Raw genomic sequence first — 7,521 nt, 5'->3', positions numbered from 1 at the left:
TTCTATTTCAAAACATATATTTAGACATATCTAAAGTATCTATATATCTAAAGTGCGTTTTGGGGAAACCTACTTGCAAAGTTAAGAGAAAAACATGAAATGGCGGCCATTTTGGACGCCATCTTGGATTGCGGAAAACGCTCAAGGAGGATTCATGAGGACTTTTAGTATGTTATTTCACACACATTCCTGGACCTTTCCTGAAAAAATCAGCTTGTTACCAAAAATGTCCAGGTTAAACCCTAATGCTCTTGGACTATGTACCAAACCATCAAAAATCGAATGTTTTGGATGTTTGACCTCACTGTGACCTTGACCTTTGACCGATTTTGACCAAAATCTAATCAGCACGAGCCATCACCCTACTGAATCACATGGTGTAATTTGACATTGGTAGCTTCTTCCATTCTCGAGTTATCGTGCCTACAAACAAACAAACACACAAACAAACAGAAACGGAAGTCATTAATATACTTACGAAATCTTTAGATTGATATCCTATTCCTATACTCCACATGAAATCTTTAGATATCGTAAGTAACAAGCAGTCATAGACTGGTACTTACAAAATCGTCAACTTGACCTCTGACCTTGTCTAATAAAAGCTGTCTCAAGAGAAGGTAGCGACTCAAACCAGAAGTTTCTACGATGATTCTGTACCAAACCATCAGTATTTCATCGCTGTTCCAGAATTTCGACAACCGAGTTTTAAGAGTCCCAAGCGATCGCAAAAAGACAAAATTTAAATCGAAGTTAAAACGAACTCGTAACGTCGAGCGAAGCAAAAATCTCCATTTCTCCACGCAAAACCTTAACGTCACTCAACGACACGTCTGATCGAGCGCACTGCATCATGGGAAGACCCATAACGCATCGAGTGAAATATTTTTTATACAATCTTAAAACGTCTCCAAAACATCCAATTTTTACCAGAATTTCGACAACCGAGTTTTAAGCGTCCTAAGCGATCGCAAAAACCGAAGACAAAATTAAAATCGAAGTTAAAACGAACTCGTAACGTCGAGCGAAGCAAAATAATCCATTTCTCCACATTAATTTACGGAATTATGTTTGACCTCACTGTGACCTTGACCTTTGACCGATTTTGACCAAAATCTAATCAGCACTAGCCATTACCCTCCTGAATCACGTGGTGTAATTTGACATTGGTAGCTTCTTCCGTTCGAGTTATCGTGCCTGCAAACAAACAAACAAACAAGCAGTCATAGACGGGTACTTACGAAATCGTCAACTTGACCTCTGACCTTGTCTAATAAAAGCTGTCTCTAGAGAAGGTAGCGACTCAAACCAGAAGTTTCTCCGATGATTCTGTACCAAACCATCAAAAATCGAATGTTTTGGATATTTGACCTCACTGTGACCTTGACCTTTGACCGATTTTGAGCAAAATCTAATCAGCGCTAGCCACCACCCTCCTGAATCACGTGGTGTAATTTGACATTGGAAGCTTCTTCCGTTCTCGAGTTATCATTTTTTGGATGTTTGACTTCACTGTGACCTTGACCTTTGACCAAAATCTAATCATTACTAGCCATCAGCCTCCTGAATCACGTGGTGTAATTTGACATTGGAAGCTTCTTCCGTTCTCGAGTTATCTGTACCAAACCATCAAAAATTGAATATTTGACCTCACCGTGACCTTGACCTTTGACCGATTTTGACCAAAATCTAATCAGCGCAAGCCACCACCCTCCTGAATCACGTGGTGTAATTTGACATTGGAAGCTTCTTCCATTCTCGAGTTATCATTTTTTGGATGTTTGACTTCACTGTGACCTTGACCTTTGACCAAAATCTAATCATTACTAGCCATCAGCCTCCTGGATCACGTGGTGTAATTTGACATTGGAAGCTTCTTCCGTTCTCGAGTTATCTGTACCAAACCATCAAAAATTGAATATTTGACCTCACCGTGACCTTGACCTTTGACCGATTTTGACCAAAATCTAATCAGCATTAGCCATCACCCTCCTGAATCACCTGGTGTAATTTGACATTGGTAGCTTCTTCCGTTCTCGAGTTATCATTTTTTGGATGTTTGACCTCAGTGTGACCTTGACCTTTGACCGATTTTGACCAAAATCTAATCAACAGTAGCCATCACCCTCCTGAATCACGTGGTGTAATTTGACCTTGGTAGCTTCTTCCGCTCTCGAGTTATCTGTACCAAACCATCAAAAATCGAATATTTTACCTCACTGTGACTTTGACCTTTGACCCATTTTGACCAAAATCTAATCAGCACTAGCCATCAACCTCCTGAATCACGTGGTCTAATTTGACATTGGTAGCTTCTTCTGTTCTCGAGTTATCGTGCCTACAAACAAACAAACAAACAAGCAGTCATAGAATGGTACTTACGTAATCGTCAACTTGACCTCTGACCTTGTCTAATAAAAGCTATCTCGAGAGAAGGTAGCGATGCAAACTAGAAGTTTCTACAATGAATCTGTCCCAAACCATCAAAAATCAAATGTTTTGGATGTTTGACCTCACTGTGACCTTGACCTTTGACCGATTTTGACCAAAATTTAATCAGCACTAGCCATCACCCTCCTGAATCACGTGGTGTAATTTGACATTGGTGGCTTCTTCCATTCTTGAGTTATCATGCCTACAAACAAACAAACAAGCAGTCATAGACTGGTACTTACGAAATCGTCAACTTGACCTCTGACCTTGTCTAATAAAAGCTGTCTCTGGAGAAGGTAGCGACGCAAACCAGAAGTTTCTACGATGATTCTGCTCCAAACCATCAAAAATCAAATGTTTGACCTCACTGTGACCTTGACCGTTGACCGATTTGACCAAAATCGAATCAGCACGAGCCATCACCCTCCTGAATCACGTGGTGTAATTTGACATTGGTTGCTTCTTCCGTTTTCGAGTTATCTGTACCAAACCATCAAAAATCGAATATTTGACCTCACTGTGACCTTGACCTTTGACCGATTTTGACCAAAATCTAATCAGCACTAGCCATCACCCTCCTGAATCACGTGGTGTAATTTGACTTTGGTTGCTTCTTCCGTTTTCGAGTTATCTGTACCAAACCATCAAAAATCGAATATTTGACCTCACTGTGACCTTGAACTTTGACCGATTTGGACCAAAATCTAATCAGCACTAGCCAGCACACTCCTGAATCACGTGGTGTAATTTGACATTGGTAGCTTCTTCCGTTCTCGAGTTATCGTGCCTACAAACAAACAAACTAACTAACAAACAAATGAATTTACTCATGGAGTGAGGAAGTTGTCGAAGTTGTTTGAAAATTTATTATAACTTCATTGCAGTCACACGGATACAGCACAAGAAACAGCATTTACAGTTCAGTCAGTTGCCATCATGAACAACATTCGAATGTGGAATGTGATATCAATGGTTTAAGTCAAAAACTCCATCATCACCTCCACCTCCTCCGCATAAAAACAAGCAAAATTCTTACTGAAAACAGAAAATTGACACACCTGCGTGATGGTAACGTCATAATGGATTGGTACGATGTGGAGGGCCTTTCATTGTTAATAAAACTACCCTGCACTGCAAAATAATACATCACGTTTGCAGAATAGTGCCATTGGCGCCTAAGCGCGATAGACAAATTTTCGGTGTCAGGCGAACTATTGAACTGGAACAGTCACAACGAAGACCTGGATATCTCATGAAAGAGTAATATCTGAACTACATTCTCACCTAGTTTGAGCAACATATCACAAAAATTGCTGGAGATACGCGCTTTCAAAAATGGCCAAATTATGACACATTTTTGCTGATGGGATCCAGAATACAAACCGGAAGTTGATCAAATTACGTCAGCTAATGGCCAAACGTATGTTTTACATTCCCTAAAAGTTTGAGCGAAAAATATAAAACTTTCGAATTTTAAGAATTTTTTTGTCATGTTAATGGGCTTTTCAATGCAAATTTCAAACATTTTGTGACGTCACAATCTGGATCCGATCCGGTTGAAACATGGCAGGGTGAAAGATATTATGACCCTACATAAGCACATTAAATATCTAAGCAATTGAACAAGAAATGGCGGAGAAATGATTTTTTGAAATTTCGTCCCATGTAAATGATTGGGATTTTTGGAAACTTTGTGAATTTTTCGTGACGTCATCATTTTATCCAGGTTCACCCAAATTTATAGGTTCAGTCCTTGGGTGATTATCTTTCATGTCAAAATGTTTCATGGACATATACACAAGGACCGCTGAGAAAATCGATGCAAAGACAGACAAACACACACACACACACAAACACACAAACAAATTCTTAACTGTACAAAGTGACAGAAGTTGTCTTCGACAACTTAACAAGCAAACAGAAACAGAAGGCATCAATATACTTACGAAATCTTTAGATTTCGTAAGTAACAAGCAGTCATAGACTGGTACTTACGAAATCGTCAACTTGACCTCTGACCTTGTCTAATAAAAGCTGTCTCAAGAGAAGGTAGCGACGCAAACCAGAAGTTTCTACGACAATTCTGTACCAAACCATCAAAAATAAAATGTTTTGGATGTTTGACCTCACTGTGACCTTGACCTTTGACCGATTTTGACCAAAATATAATCAGCACTAGCCATCACCCTCCTGAATCACGTGGTGTAATTTGACATTGGTAGCTTCTTCCGTTCTCGAGTTATCGTGCCTCCAAACAAACAAACAAACAAACAGAAACGGAAGTCATCAATATACTTACGAAATCTTTAGATTTCGTAAGTAAAAACAGAAACGGAAGTCATCAATATACTTATGAAATCTTTAGATTTCGTAAGTAACAAACACACAAACAAACAAACAGAAACGGAAATGATCAATATACTTATGAAATCTTTAGATTTCGTAAGTAATAAACAAACAAACAGAGGTGAAAGTAGTAACCTCCATCCATCTTCGATGGCGGAGGTTAACTCGAAAGAATCTGAGAATGCAAAGCCTGTCTGCTTTGTATTCGGACATCTGCATGCCAAACAAGATAAAGACAGCTAAAAAAAATTTTTTAATTGACATTTTTGGGTGACCTCGACCTTTGATCTCAAAAACAATGGGCTTCAATGACACAATATGCAAATGCTGCTCAAATTTCAAGCCAATCAAATGTAAATTAACGGTCACTTTGACCTTTTGACTTTCTTGACAGAATGGTTACACTCAATGAACTGGGTCATATTGGGTCACTGACATATTAATATTTTATGCTGCCTTGACCTTTTGGATCTAAAAAAAACAAAAAAACAATCGGCTTCTAGGTTGTGAACCAATTCAGCAATCTGCAAATTCTTAAAATTTCAGGTCAATTGGATGAAAATTGACGATTTTTTGTGACTTTGACCTTTTGACCAAATTATTAGTTTTCTCCAAATTGTCATAATAATGCTTTGTTGAAAATTTGATGACAAAAGCTCAAATACCAAAAAAACTGACAGCCTGGACAGACACAGACACATTCAAAAGTGATTGTGAATCCTGTATCCCGCCGCATGGGGGACGGGCTGATGACACTAACCCACACTACAAATCTACAACGACATCTTACATAGACATCTTCATATAATTGTTACTATTGTCACCTGTACCAAAAACGTCAAAATATGTCGCGATGGCAATCCATCCATAAAATGATTGTGGTGTTATATCATGGTGTCATTCCAACATTGTCATTCCTTTCCTTTCCTTCCTTACCATTCCTTCCTAGCTTGTTTGGTTGTTTTTGGGGGCTTCCAGCCTTTCAAGTTTTTTTCATTAAAAAAAAGTTTTATCTGACTTGCTAACTTTTGAATGATGCCATATTCATGTGTTTTATGTGCTCATGTGTTTTATGCTTAATCAATTTAAATGTTCCCAGCCAATTCTAATACGTCTCCGGTTGATTATACTAAGTGGGAAAACAGAAATTGTCAATTTCCAAGATTTCACACCTTCTTAAACTCAGACAACCGTTGAAGACCTACCATGAGATAAGGACAAGGTAACCCCAATCCTGACCCCCTGATTGGAGAGCCATCCTCAATGCACAGGCTGAGCAAACTGGGTTGGAATTGGCTGACAAGCAGCACTTGTAAAGATAATGGCTTTTGGTGAAACGCGCTTTTGGGATTTTTCGATCTCATTTCAGGGCTTTTGCTCCAGAGCTGTGTATGCTCATATATCATCAGGTCAGGTCAGACATGGAAGCAGTGCGTTGCTCTGTATATATCATATACATTGCACCACTCATCATCTCGATTGGTTCGACACCAACTTTTCTGGATGGTCTCCACAGTATCTATAATACCAGGTTGTGACACATACATATGTTTAAAAAAAATCTTGTTTGGCTATTCTGTCAAAAGCATGAGGTCCCAGACCAGTTAAAAACTAGACCAGGCCAAAATCCCAAAACGAAATGTTAAAGAAGCACCGGCCATTCAGTTGACACTTGGCAGAAGGAATAGGCAATTGGACTTTATTCAATCAGAAATAAATGATTGAAGGTTCCAATGCACCCATTTTCCATTTGAAGTACTTTTGAAAGAAATTGGAAAGTTCTTTCTAAGGGCTGCCAAACACGAGCAAACGCAATGCAGCAACATTGTTGGTGACAGCTTAGTCGGTGACAGTTTTTAATAATCTTGTAATATGAAGTGGATGATGAGCCTTCTCAACCAGTTTTTCAGGTGCATCAGGAACAATCGTAAAAGTTGAACATGTTCAACTTTTACAACGAATTTTCCATGACAATCATGCATCATGGTGTAGTATGCGGTCTTCTCTGATGGCAAAATGTATTAACCAATTAAACCTCAGTTTTAAATAGCTTCTAGCCATAGCATCATATCATCTGCAGCATTTTATTACCTTCGCATTTTGCGAAAGGTTATGTTTTGATCGCTGTGTATATGTGTGTTTGTTTGTTATTCGCATAACTCAGAAAGTATTAAACCGAATTGCATGAAAATTGGTGGGATGATTCGTGAGTATCCAAGGGCGATTTGATTAGATTTTGGGAGCGATCAGGTCAAAGGTCAAGGTCATGAAAAGGTCAAAAACAAACTTTTGAGCATAACTTCCTTCATAAGACAGCTATCGACATGGAACCAACGCCATATTGTTCCATGATGAAATAGCTTTCGGGAACGTGGTGTCAGATTTGACGTGACGTCATCAGAAGTGCGTCAAAATGACGTTACAAGATGACGTAAATTTTAAATTTTCGACCTCATCAGTTTTGATCATATCGTTTTGTAGGACTTACCTTAAGGACGTCACACACCAAATTTGACGTCGTTCGAACTGACTGTTATGACATCATTGACGTTTGAACATAACGTTTTTCAATTGTGGCTAAAATGTCCTGATATTTTACATTCAAATATCTATGTAATTTGTAAAGGAAATTGTCCCAAATCCAGGCATTATGATCAGTACCAAAATATCTGCTTATTTATGAACAGGTTTTGCAAATTAACTCTATGGTCAAGGTCAAAGTCACACTCAAGGTCAAAATAT

Source organism: Eptatretus burgeri, chromosome 16, assembly GCF_056783735.1.
Source record: "Eptatretus burgeri isolate ZD-2024b chromosome 16, Ebu_testis_v1, whole genome shotgun sequence".
NCBI classification, from domain to species: Eukaryota; Metazoa; Chordata; class Myxini; order Myxiniformes; family Myxinidae; genus Eptatretus; species Eptatretus burgeri.
The sequence above is the reverse complement of the archived record's forward strand: the minus strand, read 5'-3'. Positions refer to the sequence as shown.